The 24801-nt window shown below is 36.3% G+C and overlaps 1 protein-coding gene across 1 annotated transcript in view; it reads right to left on the reverse strand.

Moving 5' to 3' along the window:
• Positions 1-15285, reverse strand: part of LOC581039 (electrogenic sodium bicarbonate cotransporter 1) — an 81617-nt gene extending 66332 nt beyond the window's left edge. The window contains 1 exon segment of the mRNA XM_030974554.1: positions 14659-15285. The gene's annotated coding sequence lies outside the window, so the exon portion shown is untranslated.
• Positions 15286-24801: the final 9516 nt, after the last annotated feature.

Consider the following 24801-nt stretch of genomic DNA (forward strand, 5'->3'; position numbering starts at 1 on the left):
GGGAGGTCTAAGCCCTCCTGGCCAAACTAGTGCAATGTGGCTTTAAAGAACTGTTCAAGAACTGTTAAAAAAAAAAATCACTGAGAAAATCTAACATTTAGTATACATATAGCTATTCGAAAAAGAGCTCCTGTGAACAAGTTTTTAATTATTTTACACTAGAGTATCCTTGGCCACGGCTTTGACAAAGATCTTTGTACAGTGCATGCATACAGCTAATGCAAGAAGACTGAGATGCTATTCCTCAGACACGATCAATACTAATACCCTTGCCACAGCGCACTATGATACCATTCAATCTAGCTTGGACCGAGATGATCTTAGATGTAATTACCAAAGAAACTGGATCCCAACAAATAACCGCCAGTTGCTGGCGACTGGCTGCAGATGGATAAATACAAAAAATGCTGGATTTGCAGCAAGAAACGTAACACCAGGGAGGACGATTTAATTTGTTTGCTTCAGTGCTCTCATGTGAGTGAGATGGAAAACAAAATCTTGCGGTGAAAGCCGATTATACCATTGCTAATACCAAGTACACGTACATAATAGTTCTACGATGCGATGGATATTGAATTTCCATAATTATCTTTTGTCATGACATTAATGTTTCATGACTGGGGACACATACTGTAAAATACATGTGAATTTAGTTTTTTTTTTTTTTTTTAATGAGTCACTTGAAAAGAAAGAAATTAGTTGAAAAATGCAGGAAGTCATTTGTAAATTAAGTGGAGTAATATTATAGATGTGGTTTTCTTGAATGCCTGTGATGTATTGGCTACACTTAAAGGTAATACAAAGTTTTTGGGAAATTTTGAAAATTGGGTGGATAGTGAATCTTTACAATTTTGATATATTTGGATGCCCCTGTGGATGTATTATAAGCACTAAAAAAATTAGCCCCTAAAACACTTCTGTTTTCGAGAAAAATTTAATATAAAAATTTACCGGTGCTCCCGGTAAATTTTGATAAAGTTAAAATAGCGCCTATGGCCGTGCAATGGGAGCTGCGACCATAAAAATCTCAGAATATGTAATTGTGATATATAATTTCCAAATGGGATTAGCTAATCGGTCGATTTTAGTCAAGAAACATTGTTTCATAGCTAAATTAAAATCTTGACCTTGAGATGGAGCTATACAACATAAAGAGTTTATTATTTATAATTTCATAACTTTAGACTCGATTTCAACCGCGACAACGATCAATGAATATTGTAGGAACGCATATGCTTCCAATATGTTAATTTGAACCAAATTCATGATCCCGTACCAAAACTTTGTAATACCTTTAAGAAACACTGACATATTAATGGCGGTTAAGTGTTAAAGTGCACCCACAGAGACTCATTTTCTGTTCAATGACCACTTCTCAATAATTACCATAAAACCTGGCATGCATCCAGTAGCATGAACAACTGTGAATAAATATTATACATGCCAAAATGACGCACACCAGTAATGTTTAGCCAGCACTAGTAAAGTGCTTAGCGAGGATGGTTTAAAGTAATGACAGGGATATAAACACCTGCTCTTTTCAATGGTCTCCTTGTATTCTACCAAACTTGAACATCACAGGCTAGAAAACAAGAAATCCATCAATATCAGATCATCAGACAATGTGGACGTTACCATTTTCACTGTCAGCTTACAAAAATGTATAAAACAGTGTAGATCTTCTTATTAAGTACATTTAATCGGCACTACTGTCCTAAAAGCATTTATCAAATTATCAATATCCTATATCAAATTTGTCGCTCTTCGCAACGATTCCATCAAGTCAAATTTAAATCTCATATAAAAAGGAGAGGTAACTTTATAAGTAATTGTCCCTTGAAGCGCTGTCATGCGTGTGAAAAGCTGATAATCTACAGTCCACATTGGGTAGAGGTTTAAGGCACTTTTTCATTAAACTCAAACGTTCAATATAGCCCACTTATTTTGATGCTGGGAAATTATCCCCGATCACAAGTAACTCGAGCTAATTTTTGCAGAGAAGATGCAAATAGCAGGCTTTTTCATTGGTGTGCTACGAATTGTTAATCTAGAGCTGTTTTCCAAAGCATATTCCAGCTTGTCCGTGAAAATGTGCACTATTTGGCCCCAAACAGCAGGCTTACAGACGTGGTGTGGATATGCTCATCCTGTAGATCAAGCTAATATCTATTGCGAGCTCTAGTCACTCGACTCGGTAAAGAGACAGAGGACTCAAATTCTGGACTCTTTGTTCTCCAGAAGCACCATTAAGTCTGGTGCCGCGTTCAGACTACTGAAAGTTATTGTATACATGTAGCTGTACTAGAAGTAATTCAAATTGTCATATAAAGAAATATATAATGAAACGCATGAAACGCATGTTTCAGCATCCTTTCAAATGAAAACACATCAAAGAATCAGGTACCCACTATAGTCTGCACGTCATGTCATACAAAAAGCGTATGATTAGCCAGCTGTCATAACCACTGACCTCTTTAGTTTCTTTATGCAACGTTTCCTCACAAAATATTATTGCCCAGTCTGTACACCCCTTTCGCTGAACAACAATGCTTTATACAACGTTTCTATACCGGTTTTGTATCAATTTCCTACAGTCTGAACAGGCCATTATCCCCCAAACGTGAGCTTCTTAGGGCTAATGGGAACGCATCTTCAAAGAAGCAAACCTGTCTCTTTCTACCTCGGGGGCATGTTGAAGACGTGATACACAATATTGGCCATGGACAGGAAACATGAAATATTGATTGGGACGTTAATAACCATGTCATGGAATCGATGAAAGATAAACATAAATGTGAACAGTGCTCATAGTCCACTCAAAAGCTACAAAAACATGTTTGACTGAAATGGGTTTATACACAAGCTATCAATCTTCACAGGGAAAAAATTAATATTTATTTTTTCGGGGGCTACTTTTCAAGCTTGCCTGCATAAAAATAACACTCTAAAATTTGTTTTGCATTGAACTCTATGCAAATTTATGGGGGCTCTTTTCTGATCTTCGAGGGCTCTTTGGGCATTTCGGGGGCTATTTCGCCCTGAGCCCCCGTGTATTTTTTTCACTGAATCTTGAGTTCTATACATAATGTTAATTTTGACCAATGATGGAATTGTTAGGGAATGATCATCACACGGCAATGATATTTTTAATTATGTTTGCCACCAAAGATAAGCTGTTGTGAAAATTTAACACATAATTTTGAATGGCAATTTACACCCACTCACTATGGAGAAGAAACAATATGTGAGTACTAAGGCCCACTTTCCAAAAATGATTGTTAAAATGAAGAAAGAAAAGTGTTAAATTGAAGGGAAAACAGTTCTTAATTTCATTGTTACTTGTTTTAAAATAAAAGGAGGACAAAAAGGGGCAAGTGCTTTCTAAGCACTTTTGTTATGTAAAAGAGCATCAAATGGAAAATTAGTGCTGCTATTTGTATAAGAGATAGATTGTTAATGACATAACTAGATTTTGATACTCTGTTAAAATTAAATTAAATAATGTCAGAGAGACATGATGTTTATCACAGACTACATTGTGGCACATGAAGTCTATTCCAAGTAGAACGTCAACTCTCATTATAAACCTCTTAGCTCAGCTGCCGAAATGTCAAATCTATAAATGTTGCTAATTACAATAATAGATTATAAATAATCCCAGAGAGACATAGCAAGAACAGAAAAAAGCATGATACATCACAGCAAATGACGTCTATTCCACCATGTAGAATGCCACATCGCATTATAAACCACCTCAGCTCAGCTGCTGAAGTGTCAAATCTCCAAATGTTGCTAATTACAATAATAGATTATAAATAATCCCAGAGAGACACAACAAGAAAAAAGCAAGATACATCACAGCAAATGACGTCTATTCCACCATGTAGAATGCCTCATCGCATTATAAACCACCTCAGCTCAGCTCGGCTGCTGAGAATCACATCAAAGCAGGCTCTGTAGACATTCAACACTCTGAATAATTTGTAGTTTAGGAAGGAGCAGGTGCATTCTCTCATTGAACAGGGCTCACCTCTTCCTCCTTCAATAGCCTTCTATAGCCTCCGTGAAGAAACATCTTTGCGCCTTCTGGCAGTTTAGCACGGAGAGAGAGAGAGATTTGACCACCAAAAAAAGAAGAGAGAATCCCTTGCACACCTCTAAAGTTTGATCACATCGCAAATAATATGTGACGCGATCGTGAACTGTAAATGTATTTATACCCAATCATATCTGTATGTTAATAATAAGTCATGTTAATAAGTCATTACATCCCAATCAATAATTCATATCTTATTTACATTAAATTAAATATAAATCAAATACACTTGATTATATTTCAAGGCACAAATATAAAATCTTTTAATATTCATGTATGCTTATCTGATCTACTTGATTAATTATGCACTACCAGGTACACACTGTTTGGAGAGTATGAAGTAGACAAAACAGATGATAATTTTATCTACACGTACATGTGATAAGGTTGCTCCAATAAACTGCTATCTACAGTCTGCTAATAAATTATTTCAATGTGATGTAGCCCACTGTCTAAACCATTGCCCAATTACCTTGGCTTTAGCCTTATAGTATATACTCAATCATCACAAATTGGCATATTCTAAGTTTCAAAATGTAAGCAAATTGAACAAAGAGTGTTCCTGATTGCAGAACAACTGAGTTCAGGTTACCTACTGTAAACATTGTTCAATTTTAGAAAATAAGCTTGTTAACAAAATTTTCATAGATAATACACATCATATTTTTCATTCATAAATCTTTTTAATTTTAATCATGTTAGAACCTAACAGTTTAGAATAAAACTGAACAAGTACTGCTTATATGCATGTGCAAATGTACACGGTAATTGGGAAATTTAGTGTACAAGACTATTACTGCTACACCTACCATCATTATCCCCTCTGCACTTCAAACGGGTGACAATCACAGATTAATTTCATACATGAATGTTTTTCAATCTTCTTCATGGTCTTGCCTTCCAATCTGTAAATTTTCCTTTAGTGTAGCCCTTTAGTTTGTTTGTTCTCACACCAAGTAATTATTACTTCTTAACTTAGAACTTCCTGTTTCATTTTCATCTGTTGTGTCTCTCGCTCTATTTATGCCTACTCCTCTCCTTTTAGAAAAAACCTCCGAAGGCAAATTTTTGTGACAGTAAATTCAACATTTTTATAGGCAGTCTGCAAATCTCACAAGATCACCCATTCAAAATGGTCTGGCGAAGACCCTGAGCCTAAATGATGCACAGAATATGAACGAAAATGCCCATAAATCATCTATTTTCCATAGAGAATAACAAAGTTAAACCCTGAATGGGCTGGGATTAGTTGTAAGGCCGATATGCAGTCAAGCAAAGGCCATTCACAAATACATCACAATCTTAAAGTCTTAGCTAGCTCCCCTTCCTTAATGAAATTGATTCGCATACTAGTTCATCAGCTCGCCTTTACCAAATAGACATGCTTGTAAAGATACTTTCAAAATTCTGTCTGGTTGATGATTGGGTCGTTCCTTAGAATTGAATTAAAACATAAGAATTAAAACTATAGCAACTAGAAATCTATATTTTTTCTTATAGATATGAAGCACTTTACAGACATAGCTATATGATTACAAAATGTTTCACCCAATGCCTTTGCAATAAATGCATGTTTATTCCAATGTTGTGTACAATACTTACAAAGATTCATTCTTTTTTTTTAAAGCTAGATTTTAAAAAGCATGTCTATGACAAATGCTCTAACCTGCAACATTACAATAGGAAACATACACAATAATATATATGCCCTTGTTTAAAATGCTTTGCACCATTCCCCTAAGACACTGCACTCCAGTCTCGTGCAATACACATTGGAAACAGAATATTCTGCTTTATACGTTGACATGGTTTGATTAGAGTCTGCATACATGTAGCAGCACCGCATGCATGGCAAAGGCAGATTGTCGCCTGCTGAGTCACAAAAGTGCAGCACAGTCCCACCTAATCTTAGCCACGCTGGGATTACACCAAATACTACATCAACATCTGGGGCAGATAGCTAGTCGGCACTTGTTTTTAGTGCACCACGTATTCACGCTCTCCTATACACACTCCCACTCACTCTTCCTCTCTCTCTCTCTATCTTCCTTTCTTCATCTTTCTCTCTGTCTCTGTCTTCCTGTCTGTCTCTGTCTCTGTCTCTCTCTCTCTCTCTGTGTCTGTCTCTCTGTCGCTCTCTCTCTCCATCTTCCACTCTTCATCTTGCTCTCTGTCTCTGTCTTCCTGTATGTCTGTCTCTCTCTCCATCTTCCTCTCTCCATATTTCTCTCTGTCTCTGTCTCCCTCTCGCTGTGTGTGTGTGTGTCTCTCTCCATCTTCCTCTCTTCATCTTTCTCACTGTCTCCGTCTCCATGTCTGTCTCCCTGTCTCTGTCCCTCTCCCCAAGTCTATACTTCTCTCTTCATATTCCATCTCTCTTGATGTAAATTCATAGGGCTTCACATCCCTAGTGAATCAACTCAATTAAGAGAAGAATATTTCAACATCTGGTACCAGTAATAAATCAGTCAGAAGAAAACTGGTCTCCTTTTCAGGTGGGCTGTATATAATACAGACCACCTTATATTTTTGTTAAAATCGCCTTTATTTATTTATCAGGTGGGCTGTATCTAATACAGACCACCTTATATTTTTGTTAAAATCGCCTTTATTTATTTATTAGGTGGGCTGTATCTAATACAGACCACCTTATAATTTTGTTAAAATTGCCTTTATTATTATTATTATTCTTTATTATTTATTTTTCTTATTTCGACCCACTTTTTTGTGTGCAAGATAATTTGAAAATGGCTCAATCAAATATCTTAAAATTTGGTACACATATGTATAGGCATATGAACAAGGCACAGCAAAGTTTTCAACCTTGACCTTGATTGATGACGTCATCTAGGCGCCATTTTGTGAAATTTTCTGAAAATTTACTCATGATCATATTTTCATAACGGTAATTCATTTCGCATTCATATTTATCACGATCAAGGTCAATATGTGTCCGGTCAATTTCAGGTCAAAAAACGCGCGCGTCCGCGTACGTCCGCGCGTCAGTGCGCGCGCAAAATTTTTAAATGCTCAAAATCGTCTCAAATTTGTTTTGCATACGTTTCAGGTCATTTAAAGCATTTTATAACAAATCGCGCGTAAGCGCATGCGCGTGCGTTTTCGCGCGTAACACCATTAAAAAACATAAAATCGCCATTTGTTTTTCTTCATGATATTTATTATATTTTTTCAAGGAATTTGATACCATGTTTATCTCTTATGACCATTAATAACAAGATGAGCGTCAATTCAAGATAAATGTCAGTGCGCGCGAGCTCTTTTAATACATAGCATATATGGGCAAAAACATGCCTATACAAAATTCATTATAGCTCTATGGAATGAACCGTGATCTTCAATTTTTTTTCATATTTAGATAGAGTATGAGTGGGAGATATGATTCCATGTCTCATTTGGCCATTAGGTGTATCGTGACATCATCATAATGGCCTTGGAACTCAAAATACGAATTTGCATATTATGACGTCAGCATATTTATGGAAAATTGATTGTATCTCTGTAAATATTGATCGATTTTCTTCAAAATTTCGATATGTTGTAGCTAAGACAATTTTCCATCAGCTCAGTAATAACCATTTTTCATTTTGATGACGTCATCATAGTGAAAATCTCGATTAAAGGCCTCATGTCAAAAGGCCTTCATAATTTGCCTTATCCCTATAGAAGGTGAATTTCGTTCACGTCATGAAACTACATGATACTGTTTTTTAAGAATTTTAAAGCAGTTTCTCGCTTATTTTTGCTCTATTTTGTCTCAAATTTAAGTTGACCAGCCCACCTATACTTGTTCCAAACAAGTATTATATGTCTAGTTTATTTATTTATTTTTCTTATTTCGACCCACTTTTTTGTGTGCAAGATAATTTGAAAATGGCTCGATCAAATATCTTAAAATTTGGTACAAATATGTATAGGCATATGAACAAGGCACAACAAAGTTTTCAACCTTGACCTTGATTGATGACGTCATCTAGGCGCCATTTTGTGAAATTTTCTGAAAATTTACTCATGATCATATTTTCATAACGGTAATTCATTTCTCATTCATATTTATCATGATCAAGTTCAATATGTGTCCGGTCAATTTCAGGTCAAAAAACGCGCGCGTCCGCGTACGTCCGCGCGTCAGTGCGCGCGCAAAAATTTTAAATGCTCAAAATCGTCTCAAATTTGTTTTGGATACGTTTTAGGTCATTTTAAGCATTTTATAAAAAATCGCGCGTACGTGCATGCGCGCGCGTTTTCGCGCGTAACACCATTACAAAACATAGAATCGCCATTTTTTTTTCTTTGATGATATTTCTTATATTTTTTCAAGGAATTTGATTACATGTTTATCTCTTTATGACCATTAATAACAAGATGAGCGTCAATTCAAGATAAATGTCAGTGCGCGCGAGCTCTTTTAATACATAGCATATATAGGCAAAAAAATGCCTATACAAAATCCATTAAAGCTCTTTGGAATGAACCGTGACCTTCATTTTTTTTCATATTTAGATAGAGTATGAGTCGGAGATATGATTCCATGTCTCATTTGGCCATTAGGTGTATCGTGACATCATCATAATGGCCTTGGAACTCAAAATACGAATTTGCATATTATGACGTCAGCATATTTATGGAAAATCGATTGTATCTCTGTAAATATTGACCGATTTTCTTCCAAATTTCGATATGATGTAGCTAAAATAATTCTCTACAAGCTCAATAATCACCATTTTTCATTTTGACAAAGGCATCATGCCGTATTTTAGCGATTAAAGGAGGCATGTCAATTTTTCACATTTTGCGTGTATTCTCTATGGGACATGACTTTTTCTCAAAACTGGATTCTACATTCCCGTCTTTTACGAGTAATATCTCCGTCGTTTTATTTTCGTTTTTCCTGAGCTTTTAGTATGTTGTAGCTGAGACAATAAGCTATCGTTAATGTGCCATTTATTTTTCGATCAGATGCCGGGATCATGCTCATATTTTACTTGCAAAGTGGGATTTGAAAATTCCATTTTTTGTTTACGTGTAATCGCTATGGGAAATGTTTTGGTATATCGGTAACGCATTTGACTTCCTACCTCGAGATCCCTGGCTCGAGTCCGGGCGTCTCCAAGAATTTTTGTCTTCCCTTTTTTTTTCTTTTTGGCCTTTCACTGTACCATCTCCTTTGACTATTAAAACACGTAGAATCGCAAATGTAATAAACACCCCTCTTTACATTATTATTACACTATTTTCACTTGATCAATTACTTTTTGCGTGTAATCCCTATGGGAGATGACTTTTTCTCAAATCTGGATTCTATACACTCATGTCTTTTGCGAGCAATAACGCCGTTATTTCTGCTTGAATTTTGTTGATTTTTGAATATGTCGTAGCTAAGACTATATGCTATCTTAATCATCCCTCATTTTGTTAATAAGATGTCAAGATCACGCTCATGATCATCGACAATATCATCATGATCATCATGATCATAATGATGATAATCATCATCGAATCATCGACATCATCATGATCATCATTATTATCATCATCATCATCATCATGACCATCATCATCATCATCATCAATTTCGTTCACATCATGAATCTACATGACCTTGTCTTTTTAGCAGTATCTCGCTTATTTTTGCTCTATTTTGTCTCAAATTTTAGTTGACCAGCCCACCTATACTTGTTCCAAACAAGTATTATGTCTAGTTTATTTATTTATTTTTCTTAATTCGACCCACTTTTTTGTGTGCAAGATAATTTAAAAATGGCTCAAGCAAATGTCTTTAAATTTAGCACACGTATTTATAGGCATATGAACAAAGCACAACAACGTTTTAAACCTTGACCTTGACTGATGACGTCATCTAGGCGCCATTTTGTGAATTTTTTTGAAAATTTACTCATGATCATATTTTCATAACGGTAAATCATTTTTCATTCATATTCAACATGATCAAGGTCAATATCCGTCCGGTCAATTTCGGGTCAAAAAACGCGCGCCTGCGCGTACGTCCGCGCGTCAGTGCGCGCGCAAAATTTTTAAATGCTCAAAATCGTCAATTTATTTTGCATACGTTTTAGGTCATTTTAAGCATTTTATAAAAATTTGCGCGTTTTCGCGCGTAACACCATTACAAAACATAGAATCGCCATTTTTTTTTCTTTCATGATATTTCTCATATTTTTTCAAGGAATTTGATACCATGTTTTTCTCTTTATGACCATTATTAACAAGATGAGCGTAAATTCAAGATAAATGTCAGTGCGCGCGAGCTCTTGTAATACATAACATACATGGGCAAAAAAATGCCTATACACAATCCATTATAGCTCATTGGGATGCACCTGGACCCCAATTCTGTTTTAATATTTGAAAAGAGTATGAGTCAGAAATATGATTTCATGTCTCATTTGGCCATTAAGTGTATCGTGACATCATCTTAAAGGCCTTGGAACTCAAAATACGAATTTGCATATTATGACGTCAGCATATTTATGGAAAATTGATTGTATCTCTGTATATATTGATTGATTTTCTTCAAAATTTCAATATGTTGTAGCTAAGATAATTCTCTACACGTTAAAAAAAAACTTTTTCATTTTGATGACGTCATCAGAGTGAAAATTTTGATTAAAGGCCTCATGTCAGAAATTTCATAATTTGCGTGTTATGACTATAGAAGGTGAATTTCGTTCACGTAATGAATCTACATGATAGTGTTTTTTAAGAATTTTCAAGCAGTATCTCGCTTATTTTTGCTCTATTTTGTTTTCAAATTTAATTTATTTATTTATTTCTTTATTTTTCTTATTTCGACCCACTTTTTTGTGTGCAAGATAATTTGAAAATGGCTGAATCAAATGTCTTAAAATTTAAGACACGTATGTATAGGCATATGAACAAAGCACAGCAAGTTTTCAACCTTGACCTTGACTGATGCCGTCATCTAGGCGCCATTTTGTGAAATTTTCTGAAAATTTACTCATGATCATATTTTCATAACGGTAATCAGGTGGGCTGTATCTAATACAGACCACCTTATAATGTTGTTAAAATTGCCTTTATTTATTTTTCTTATTTCGACCCACTTTTTTGTGTGCAAGATAACTTGAAAATGGTTCAATCAAATACCTTGAAATTTAGCACACATATGTATAGGCATTAGAACAAAGCACAGAAATTTTTTCAACCATGACCTTGACTGAAGACGTCATCTAGGCGCCATTTTGTGAAATTTTCTGAAAATCAACTCATGGTCATATCTTCATAACAAAAGGCCATTTCTCATTCATATTTATCATGATCAAGGTCAATATCAGTCCGGACAATTTCAGGACAAAAAACGCGCGCGTGCGCAAAATTTTAAAATGCTCAAAATCGTCTTAAATTTATTTTGCATACGTTTCAGGTCATTTTAAGCATTTTATAAAAAAATCGCGCACACGCGCATGCGTGCGCGTTTTCGCGCGTAACACCATTACACAACGCAGAATCGCCATTTTTTTTCTTTCATGATAAATCCCATATTGGTTTAAACAATTTGATACTATGTTTATCTCTTTATGACTATGAATATTAAGATGAGCGTCCATTCAAGATAAATGTCCGTGCGCGCGAGCTCTTATAATACATAGCATATATGGGCAAAAACATGCCTATACAAAATCCATTATAGCTCTTTGAAATGCACCGAGACCCTCAATTTGTTTTCCATATTCTGATAGAGTATGAGTTGGAGATATGATTTCATGTCTCATTTGGCCATTAAGTGTATCGTGACATCATCACAATGGCCTTGGAACTCAAAATACGAATTTGCATATTATGACGTCAGCATATTTATGGAAAATTGATTGTATCTCTGTAAATATTGATCAATTTTCTTCAAAATTTCAATATGTTGTAGCTAAGACAATTCTCTACATGCTTGACAATAACCATTTTTCATTTTGATGACGTCATCATAGTGAAAATCTCGATTAAAGGCCTCATGTCAAACATTTCATAATTTGCGTTATCCCTATAGTAGGTGAATTTCGTTCACGTCATGAAACTACATGATATTGTTTTTTAAGAATTTTTAAGCAGTATCTCGCTTATTTTTGCTCTATTTTGTCTCAAATTTAAGTTGACCAGCCCACCTATACTTGTTCCAAACAAGTATTATATGTCTAGTTATCTATGTTTCATCATCAAACAGCATCTCCCCTCTATTCTCTTTATTAATGGTAACAATTGAGATAAATTACATCTTTCCATCCCTATAAATACCACTTTCATACAGACATGTTCAAATAAATAAAGTGGTCTCCTTTTATCAATGTTTCATCATTAAAACATCACCCCCTCTCTATTCTCTTAATTACTGGTAACTATAGAGATAACATCTTCCCATCTCTACAAATTGTCCATTTTCATACAGACATGTTCAAATAAATAAAGTGGTTTCCTTTTTATCAAAGTTTCATCATCAAATGTCACCTCCCCTCTATTCTCTTTATTAATGGTAACCATAGAGATAACATCTTCCCATCTCTATAAAATATCCATTTTCATACAGACATGTTCAAATAAATAAACTGGTTTCCTTTTTATCAAGGTTTCATCATCAAACGTCACCTCTCTATTCTCTTAATTACTGTTAACTATGGAGATAACATCTTCCCATCCCTATAAATTGTCCATTTTCATACAGACATGTTCAAAAAAATAAGCAGGCCTCATAATAATATCATTTCTTTCTTTCTTTTAAGCCATGTGTTACACAAGTTTTAATAGTGAATTAAAAAGGAAAATACTAAAAAGGTGATTTAAATTTCAGAGACAACCTCATTTCTTAAAAGTCATTATTACAATGATTGATATCATTAGCCATATCCTTCAGACACAGCACTTCAACACATTGCCTTCAACATGTTGCATGGTTTCATAAACATGTTTTTCTACCTCCAGAGACAATTAAAAGTATAAAGATCTATGGATAGAAATCAATTATATATATTCATAGGTCAAAGAAAACTTAGAATATAAATGCAGACAAGCTTCAAGAGCTGTATGTTCATCTTTTAGGTACCCCAAAGTGCTTTGTCTGTACATGCCAAAGGGGGAGGATAGAGAAATATACATCTTGACACAAATCATAGCGAAAGGTGTGGTGAAAAGAATAAATATTAACTGATTGCACATGAAACCAAATAACAAAGCAAACTACAATGTATATGTACAGTGTACTGTACAAACTACAATGCCTGGTGAAGCCTGGTACCAACTAATACAAAAAGAAAAAATGCACACTCATAGCTAGTTTTCCATGAACTTTACCAACTCATGCACGAAATGTAAACAAGACTCACGTCACAGTCACATCTAACCCTTGCACAAGAGCCCTACAATATATTTTAAATATATATATATATATATATATATATATATATATATATATCTTTAAAAGATATGTATATTCCAGTGCATATACTCTCATGTTGCCACATGAAATACATCATCCCACTTTGCAAACTGGATTCTAGCCAAATTCCTTTTGTCAATATAGTGCCTTCTCCTTGGGTCAAAGTATAATTCAATCATGATTAAATATAACTGGGGCATCACACCACTGCGTGTGCAAGCTTGCACAGATCGTTGCCCTTCTAATCCGGGTTATAAAAAGTAATCAAAATACCAACTCCATTACTGATACATGAACCCACTATAATGGCTTCTTTTTGATGTGAATAAACATCCTGTTCCTCCTACATTAGATGCAATAGAGCATGACGCTGCTGGAAAATTACATTGAAAGACAGTCTAGAGTAAACAAGACGTATTTCACAGAAAAAGGACATCTGCAATCTCTTGTAAATGTATATTTTTAGGCATCTATACTACTCATGCACGCCTTCTGTTTGTTAAAAGTTCATTATGTAAATTCTACTTTTCAATTTCAGTTTCTTATGAACTAAGATAGGAAGTAGGATTTAGATGAAGTCATTGCTATAAATATTTTAGGTTTTTTTGATTTTGTAGGTCTTTTTTTTTTGGGGGGGGGGGCAATAGAATATCCTTTATCCAACTGAAAGTATAATACCAAGCTGGAACAGATTTGATGGGTAACATATCACTATACGTCGATTCACAATAAGAAAAAGACAATTGTTATATAAAACTGCTGGTACATATAGAATGTCTAGGTACGATGTTAAAACTGAAGCGATATATGAACCCAATATGATGCATTCTATACATGTACATTCTACCTCTATACTCCCTACCATGTATTTTCCATTGAAATGCTTTGCTTGCTCACCGAGCACAGAAAGAATGCAAGCAAACAGCCCAATACAAAACACAACAATCACTTGCTATTTTGGCTAGCCGTTTAGGTATCTTAATATCCGTCATTATATCGCTCCTGGCTAGCGGCCCATCGATGCGGGGTAAATGCCATTACCAATGCCAACCAACCTAATGAGCACTGGGGCACACACGAGCTCAGAATGGAATAACTACGAAAGATACAAACGAGGCCTGCATGAGAGGCGTAAACTCACTGATATTATGTATCTCCACTTGTAAGATATCTCAAGCACATATAAATCCTGTGCACATGTATACGTCCAAGTGACTTGGCATGCACCACTAGCTGCCGACGCAGGTATCTATATATTTATCCTCTCTGCACTGGTGGTATATTAATATCTGCTCCTCGCATCGAGCTGCTATCCTGTATTGCGCGGCTCGCTCTGCTCTACTGCTGGTAGATCTGCCTTTATTCAAAACCCCAACTCCCGGTGTCGTCAACAAACGCAGTCGGCTAACTGACTGGCAGTCTTGTCACGCTCAGCTCAATGCCAGATTGTCTACTTGCCAGCATATACTTATTGGTCTTCTCTGGCTTTTCTGAAAGACAGTTAGCTCTTAATGGCATTGTTTATCATTTTCAGGTTTGCAGTGTGCATGAGACCGGGGAGAAATAAACAATTTTATTGTTACTTTGTGAATGACAAGTTTTGGTTGAATGGATACACAAGCCATCAAAAAAAAACTGTTTGCTTTTTATCTCTCTGTGAGGGCCGTAACTGTATAACTTTCACTCTATTTACTATTATAGGCCTACTTTCTACGGTAGACTCAATTGACCTGCCATTGGCAGGATTTTGTTTCTGTGTATGTATGTAGATACATAGGCTTAACAGTATCAAATATCAAGTGCTTTTTAAACTCATTTCAAACATGTATATTGGGCTCATATTGGGCTCATATATCACTTCAGCATTAAAATAAATTTTCTTTAGTTTTATTATTTGTATTATCATTGGTATTGTTGTTGTTGCAGTTGTTGTAGTTGCGGTTATGGCCGTTTGTTTACATTTTCATCATAATTTATTTTTTACCTCTCACTTGTCCAATATTGATGTAAATCTCCACTGCATAGCTAAGAATTATTAGTATCTTGTGATCTATCAACTATTTATTGATGATAGTAGGATAATTGCAACAGGAGATAGGAAATACTATGAAAACAGCAAAAAGGCTATTCACTGTTTCTCTTTGTAATTCCTCTACACCGAAAGTCTTAAATAATTGTGATTACAATCCGATAAGTCCCTGGGTAGGATCTGGGCGAATAGCTGAAGCTGGGGGAAAGGTTGATGCACTTATTATGAGATTAAAAACCAGCAGTGCTCGGTAATAATATTGATTTGTGTGTTCTTTTGAGGTATTAACTGAGGTAGTAAGGGTTGGGGGCATATATAGAGATTAACATGCACTGGCACATTCTACCACAAGACCTACCATAAGATCTAATTACGATAACGCTATAGCTATCAGAGAGTTAGTTCGAGTGAAATGTCCTATACTTCAGAAGACAGACATTGCTCCAGGCCTTTTTTTCATTTCGTCAAAGGTTTAGGTTAGTGTCAGGGTTGCAAATGTGTTTTTAGGTTAGGATTAATAGTTGGATTAGGCCGAATAAAAAAAAAAAAACATGTTTAGCGTCCTGTTTTTTTGAAAAATAGGAAGGAGGAGGCCCTTTTTTTTTTTTTTCTTTCTTTCAAAATGGCCGTTCGGTACATTTTCCCTGACAGGCGGGCTATTTTTCAAGATGGCCGCGGACATTTATTTTTATTTTGTTTAAATCAGAAATAAATCAATTTTAGCAGTGTTTTTCATGTTTTTTTTCTTTAAAAAAAAAAAAAAAAAAAAAAAAAAAATTACAACATTTTAAAAAAAAAAAAATTTAAAAAAAGGCGGCCCCCCAAAAAGAAGCGGGCGGGGACGCTAAACATGTATATTTTTTTATTGGCCTTAGGGTTACAGTTGCATTAGTGGGTTTGTAGGCTAGGACTAAGATTAAGGTTAGGGTAAGGGTTCTGCAAATTAACTGTCAGAAGAGCAAAATGTGTCACACAACCAAAGCCAGAATACATTTTTTGTATTTAAAAGGGAGGTGAATATAGACTAGCCTTCATTCACTTTGTGTTTGTCTGCCAGGTGTTTTCAGGTTACATGCATCGATCTACGTCACAGTATGTATTCAAACTGTTCTAGTTTAAAAATAGTCTTTGCAGGTGGTAACAGACTATAAGCTAACAATTCTTCTCTCGTCCAAATCATCCAGTATTATCCGGCAAGTGCTTTACTTACCGATCATTTACTCTGAGTTACCGCATCATAAGTACAATTAAAGGTTGCATTTGTATCATTCGCCTCGAGGCTCGATGTACCTCATTTAGATGCTACTTGCACTATGTGTACATTCAGATAAACAGCAGACTTTAAAATGCTTTCAGGTTTGTTACCTGTGATCAATATGTCACCATGTTTGTAAACATGCAGTGTTATTCTACATCTATTACTAACTGGTTTGTGTGATGGATTGCAAGACAACTGTCAATTGGCAAAGGGCAAGGGCAAGATCAAGATCACATATAACAGCGCCCTCTACAGAGCATTGATGTCTCTGTTATGGCAGGCATGTTTTTATAGCACCATGGTGTAATTGGCCCTCATTAGCTCCGACATTTCTCCCCAATTCCTTGGACAAATTACTGCCTCATGCATGTGTCCCTCCACAACATTTGGCGTACGTGTGCTTGCCATGCGTGCGTTAGGCATGTTTTCCAGGTTTGGCCAGGGACCCTTTTAAGATCATACTTTGAACACAGTCATTAATTGGAATCAGCACATCCATTCATCTGGTAGTGTAAATTGATACACAACACCTCCATGTAGTATTAAAGATAAACTTGAGTTCTGGTAAAAAAAAGAAAATGAATTCTCACAGAATCTAACGAAACTTACACTGAATGTCATGTGCCAAACAATTTTGGAAGAAAATGTATACTGGCTGAGTAATGAGCATAGAAAGATAAGGAAATCAGGGTAGTACTAGCCCTGACACCATGTGTGTTGTCCCATATACATCTTTCTGTGTAAGTGATTGTTACTTTACCAAGACTCTGCCAAATTTATGATGATTTTGATGACTCCAGAACCTTTCATTACACACCATTACTTACATGCTATATGATCAACTTTTCTGATCCATTCCACACCTTTTCTTTCACAATGCAATCGCATTACCAGAACTCAAGTTTATCTCTAATCCTGTCACAACGCAATTGGATCATACATGTAGGCCAACAACTCTGTTTTAATGGGACTAAAATCCACGACTTGGGCTACAAAAAAAATATGGAGAATAAATCAAAGCTCTTTCTTGATATAGCATTCATCATCCCCCCAAATTTTGTATTTGGTTCTGTGAAAATTGTTTTCCCAGGACAGAACTCAAGGCTGCCTTTAACGAGCATCACATGACATGACTAGTCTGCATGCCTGTATCACATGCTCCAACTACATGAACACATAGCATAACCGCATTATAAGTGTGAGCTGTAATGACAATATCCAGGGCAGACTACATGTACAAGAAAAGTATGTACCATATACATGTAGGTCACTCAGGGTCATGCTGAAGGTGTAAGATGTTATCGGGCATTTCACAAATGACCTTCCATCCATGCAATAAGATGCTACTTCTCATAGGTGATCTCACATTTGCACCAGCAACAGTTTCTCCAGCGACATTGGCACTAGTGAAATTTGCTCTGGTGACAATGACTCTGGGCTGAATTTTGTCAAAAGTATTCAGGTAGAGTTGCAATAGGATCTATGGTTAGGTTTGGAATTTTGGTCCACGGTTGAAGAGAGAAATTTGGTTATTAATTATAGGAAATTTGGTTATTAATTATAGGAAATTTGGTTATTAATTATAGGAAATTTAGCCATGGAGAACGTAGAATCTTCTTATCATCATGGTTGTGGTGGGCAACAAGCTTTAATTCAGGATTTAACAATGCCTTGTCTCCAGGACACATACATGTACAGTACATGTAGGTGCCAAAAATATAAGTCTGACCCCCCCCCCCCCCCTTAAAAAAATATATAACAAGAGGGTCAAATACGAAGACCCTAAAACGTCATTCCGCAACCCCTACAACCAAAAGTTACGGCAGAGCTCTACTTTAATGTATCAATTATTGCATAGACGTGAACAAGGCTCCATAACTAATGAGACAATCCAATGACCATCCATTGATTTAAGATCTTTCATGATTGTACGGAGACGAGGTCAATTACTTGGAGTTTGCTATCAATCAGCTCATGTTATTTGTCATAATTGATAAGATAAACATGTTCCACTAACAGTGAGCTCACCATTTGCTCACCAGTCACCAGTCTGTAATATACTGTATACATGTATGATGTTTAACATTGAATTACATGAGAACATGAATCAACAATCTCACCCATTGGATAGGCCTTCTAAGCCCAAGACAACTTGCGCTGGGGTCCGTGGAATTGTATTCGACAACTTTGACATTTGAAGTGTTAGGCCCCCCCCCCCCCCTCCTAATTCAATAAAAGTGAATAACTTGCAAAAATAATAATTTGTTTAAAAATATCCATTGGCACCAGCAAACTCTAATTACATTCCATTACCTTGAATACTAATGAATTACTCCCTGCAATTGTGTACATTCAGCCATGAAAGAAAAGGTTCTTATGGAATGAGCACCTAGCTACATGTACATGCAATGAGTGGGAGTAAGGACCAGTCTGCTTCACACGTACGTGTCTACGCTTTGTCTATGCTATGTTAGATACCGTCATAATTTCTAGTAAAGGGCACAGAAGAAACTAACACTAGTAACACTACCCATCCCATCCTGCTCTTTCAGGTCTGCAATTTGTCTTGTACCCTGTTCATACTTGCGCCCTCATCCTAGTATGAAGTGGAAATGCCCAGGTTGAGAGAAAATCCTGGTCATAACAAGTGAAGCTTTCGAAAGTTAGCATAATTGTTTTCAGACTCAGTTTGTCCCACACTGAGATGGGACCAACTTAAGACATGGTATTAGTATGAAAGAGGTGTACACTACTACCCATTGCAGAACACACAAGACCATGCAGATGACTGGTGTATATGAGCCAGTAACATTCCAAGGTCCTGCAAAGGAAACCTGAAAGATCTGCCAAAGGTAGTGGTAAAATCAAGTGCAAAGTTTGTCCTGCAAAGAGCATGGACTGACTTCAGACATGGCATGTGAAAGAGGGCATTTATGATAAGTTTCAGAGCACTGGGGACCATGTAGAGAGCTGGTGTATATGAGCCAACAATATTCCTAGGTCCTTCAAAGGAAACTGGATAGATCTGCCAAAGGTAGTGCTGATATGTACGTTTGTTTGTTTGTCCCGCACCAAGTGGAAACCAACTTCAGACATGGCTTCAGTGCAGTATGAATGAAACATTTCTGATGAGTTTTAGAGCACTGTTGTTTTGGAGCCAGCAACATTCCTAGGTCCTCCTGAGGGAACCTGAAGCATGTTGATCTGCCAAAGGAAATGGTAAATTCAAGTGCGCATTTTTTTCCTGCACAGAGCGAGGACTGAGAACCAATGTGAAAGATGCATTTCTGATGAGCTGCAGAATGCTGGGGACCATGTAGAGAGCTGGTGTCTATGACCTAGCAACATTCCCAGGTCCTCCGAAGTAAACCTGATAGATCTGCCAAAGGTAGTGCCAATGTGTACATTTTGTTGTTGTCCCCCACCAAGTGGGAACCAATTTCAGACATGGCTTTAAAAGTATGAATGGAGCATTTCTGATGAGTTTTAGAGCACTGGTGTTTTGTAACCAGCAACATTCCTAGGTCCTCCAAAGGAAACCTGAGGCATGTTGATCTGCCAAAGGTAATGGTAAATTCAAATGTGAGGAAAGCAAGGACTGACGTCATACTTGCTGAGTGGAAGATGCATTTCTGATGAGTTTCAGAGCACCGGGGACCATGTAGAGAGCTGGTGTTTATGAAACAGCAGCATTCCTAGGTCCTCCTAAGGAAACCCGATACATTTGCTAAAGGTAACAGTGAAATTGAGACTAATAAATGCCTGCACTTGGGAACAACAGACCTTGAAAATGCTGCTTTCGAATTCCAAAATTTACATATATGCGAGGACATTGGCCCGCCATTCCAACCATGGTCAGGCATGCCAAGTGCAACTATTAGATATGTGTAGGGCCTACAGTATAGCTGGAAAGCAAATGTCAATGTCTACAGAGCTATCTCAAATTGCGTAAGATTTCAAAGTTATCTTCTAAATATCTAAATATACTTGTAGAATATCATTTAATATTGGACAAGTAGAGATGCAAGTCACAACCAACAGGGGTGGATTCTGTACTTGTATTAAAAAAAGGGGGGGGTCATTATTGCTATGCACTATAACGCCTATTGGGTTTTGAGGGGGGCGCACAGGCCAGTTCTGCCCCTCCCCCATACTACAAATCCTGCTTTCATAAAATACTGCTGCTGGACTCGGATTAGCTAGTATGACATCAGATCCAAATTGAGCTAATGTTTTTCACTGATCAATAAACCCAGACATTTGTTCATAACATGTCAAGTCCATAGTACACAGTGGCAGAATAGTGGCTGAAGTGTACAGACTGAGCATACAATAATACAGCAAAGCTTTACAACAATAGCAATAAATGATCAGTCATCCTCAACCAAAAAAAAACAAATGGTTTCAATTGCTTAAAGGTAAAGACCAGTTATGGTCATGCGATTGCATTGTGAAAGAAATGTTGTGGAATCGATCAGAAAAGGTTGATCCTCTAGCATTTAGCATCTGCAAGGTTCTGGAATCATCAAAATCATAAGAAATTTGGCCCATTCTTCGTAAAGTTACAAGCAATATACATAGAAAGATGTATATGGGACTACCCTATATCTCTCACAGACCATGAGAGAAACAAATTTACCAAATATATGAATTAGTAGGCGGTTTCCTGGCAAATTTTTTATCATCATAATTAGTTAAAACACATTCTTTCACATGATTGGTAATGAGAGCTTCCATTTCATTTTTTTTGAAATTGGGGCGTTTCCAATACTGGTCTTTACCTTTAATCAAAAATAAGAAAATCCAACAAATACACTGAAATATTTGCACTGGTGGAAAGTCAGATCCAAATTGAGCTAATGTTTTTCACTGATCAATAAACCCAGACATTTGTTCATAACATGTCAAGTCCATAGTACACAGTGGCAGAATAGTGGCTGAAGTGTACAGACTGAGCATACAATAATACAGCAAAGCTATACAACAATAGCAATAAATGATCAGTCATCCTCAACCAAAAAAACAAACAAATGGTTTCAAATGCTTAATAAAAAATAAGAAAATCCAACAAATACACTGAAATATTTGCACTGGTGGAAAGTGAAACTGCAAAAAAACTATGAAAATAGAATTGTTTTTCCACACACAGAATCCAATGCCATTCATTCAGTTATTGTACTGACCTGAAAAAATTCAATTGGTTTGGGTTCTCTAGTGCGGAAAGGAATAAAAGGAATAAATAATTATTGTCAGTTTTGAGTACGACTGTCCACTATATCACAGGCTAAAAAGGGTGGAAACTGCTAATAAAAACTCTTCTTGTATGAATGGTCAAAAACTTGAAGGGAAGCAAGAATCCATGTTTTAATGATGACAAAAGTATATGTACATTTTCAGTATTAACCTAATCATAATTTTTGTGATTACTACAGGGTTATTCACAAAGTATTACAAATAGAAATCATATAAAAATTTCCCTCCTAAACAAATTCCTTTATGCAATCATTCATTAAAACAATATGTGTCAAGTGTGTAGATACTTGTACAGTATGTCCCTTTTTCTGAACATTCATTGCGTTACTTTCTTTCCAAAATGTCCGTTTCATTTCGGAGCGTGGCAGTATATTGGTGAAGGCCTGCTCTAGTCTATCACACGAGAGGTCCTCGGTTCAATTATTGCTGAGTGTACATCCCTGGACAAGGTGTCCTTCCTGACCCCCAGGTGTATAAATGGGTACCTGGCAGTGCTGATGTATTAATAATTACCCACAGGGCCCACAAGAAGAGCAGTATCAACTTATGAGGCTACCCTGGGAAAATATGACTATGTTATTACTGTTATTATCTCATATGAAATGGCCATGAGAATTAAGAAACCCTCAATTTCCAATCAAAAGTAATTACTTCAATTCCCCATCTTCATCTCTTGCAGTCGTGACTAAAATCCATCACCAACTTTCTAGCGCTAGACCCAACGGGTTCACTCCATGTACACATCTAGAGGACTCGCCTCAGTTGAGAATAATTTCCTCTTGTCTATTCACTAAATCCTCTATTTAGCAGGGTATTTGCAGTTACTATGCATGTGGCATGATCGTTTTACGCCCTTTTCATTTACTCGCTGGCAGAATGCTTGTAAACAAACGTCATGGACGTCACTTGCCCGGTGTGAGAGTTCCTGCTATCAGTTGCGAAATGGCATATCACATGTCCATTTCCTAGTGAGTTATTGGCCATCCTATATCTTGCAGACCACCCCCCCCCCCCCAAAAAAAAAGATGATATGTGATTGTTCATGCTTCTTAAAGGTATTACAAAGTTTTCGTATGGGGACATGAATTTGGTTCAAATTAACATATTGGAAGCATATGCGTTGCTACAATATACATTAAACGTTGTCGCTGTTGAAATCGAGTCTAAAGTTATGAAATTATTAATAATAAACTCTTTATGTTGTATAGCTCCCTCTTAAGGTCAAGGTATTGATTTAGCTATGAAACCATGTTTCTTGACTAAAATCGACCGATTAGCTACTCCCGTTTGGAAATTATATATCACAACTACATATTCTGAGATTTTCATGGTCGCAGCTACCATTGCATGTACCTGCCAACCTGAGACAAGAGAAATTAGGAGTAAATTTTTCTGGATGGACTACGAGGTCGCGAACTACCGAAGGATTGGGGTAGTAGCCCGTAGATTGGGGGGGGGGGGGGTACACAGGACTTTAGGGTCTATTTTTTTTCCATGTCGCTGTGTATATCTTCTATGAGCGCGAGCGCGGATGTCGGCGTGATCTGGTTATCAGTGCTGTGTTATGCTTTAGTCTTATACATACATACATACATATTGGTATTTATTGAGCGCCTTTACATAATAGTTATATACTCTCCAAGTGCATTACACTCTAAAAAAAAAAAAATTAAAAAAAATCAGAGTTTTGAGGCATGCATTCGGAATTCGGAGTTGGTATGAAAAATGCGGAGAAACTCCGCCTAAATCGGGGTGGTTGGCAGGTATGCCATTGTACGGCCATAGGCGCTATTTGAAATTTAACAAAAATTTACCGGTTTTATATTCAATTTTTCTCGAAAGGAAAAGTGTTTTAGGGGCTAATTTTTTTAGTGCTTATAATACATCCGCAGGGGCATACAAATATATCAAAATTGTAAAGATTCACTATCCACCCAATTTTCAAAATTTGCCAAAACTTTGTATTACCTTTAACCCTGTCAATAGTATATCATTAATGTTAATTTTAATGCAATGGGAATACATTAACAAGGCCATTAATGGTTCCACCACATCGAGATCAAGATCAAGATTGCATTTCAATACTTAATGAATTTCCAATGTGAAATGAAATGATTTCCTGTTCTCGTAATTCCATTGATGAATTAATCATTCGTTAATGATAGTCTTTAGTTCTAGTAGCAAACAGGAAATTGGAATAAAACTAATTAAATATAGATGTATACTCGTATTGTTACACTTCCACCACGAGATTCATACGCCTAATATTTTGATGTTTCATCCATGATTTCCCGATAACTTTGAATGAAAGTGACTGAAATGAACTGCAAATCAAGGCCATCTGTCATCTCTGTGTATGGATATATGTCTGCAATCTCTCAGAGGTAGCGTAACCATGGAAGGACATCTTTCTACATCTATTTCATGCTAATCACACATGGGAATTTACATCATGGCCAGGAGGATGTATCACTCCACATCATCGTAGAATTGTTAGCATCTTGCTTGAAATTGACTCAACTATAAGGAAAAGGGTCTGATTGATATATATCTTTTTAATTGGGGAAGCATTGAGAGAGAGAGAGAGAGAGAGAGAGAGAGAGAGAGAGAGAGAGAGATAGAGAGGAGGGGGGGTGGTAACCGGTCTGTTAAAAAATAAATAATTTATTCATATTTTTTTAAGAGACATCTTATACCTGACGGAAAGACCTTGAAATAAATATAAGTGTCAGCTATTGCTTTTT

Source organism: Strongylocentrotus purpuratus, unplaced genomic scaffold, assembly GCF_000002235.5.
Source record: "Strongylocentrotus purpuratus isolate Spur 01 unplaced genomic scaffold, Spur_5.0 spur5_scaffold_7, whole genome shotgun sequence".
NCBI lineage: Eukaryota > Metazoa > Echinodermata > Echinoidea > Camarodonta > Strongylocentrotidae > Strongylocentrotus > Strongylocentrotus purpuratus.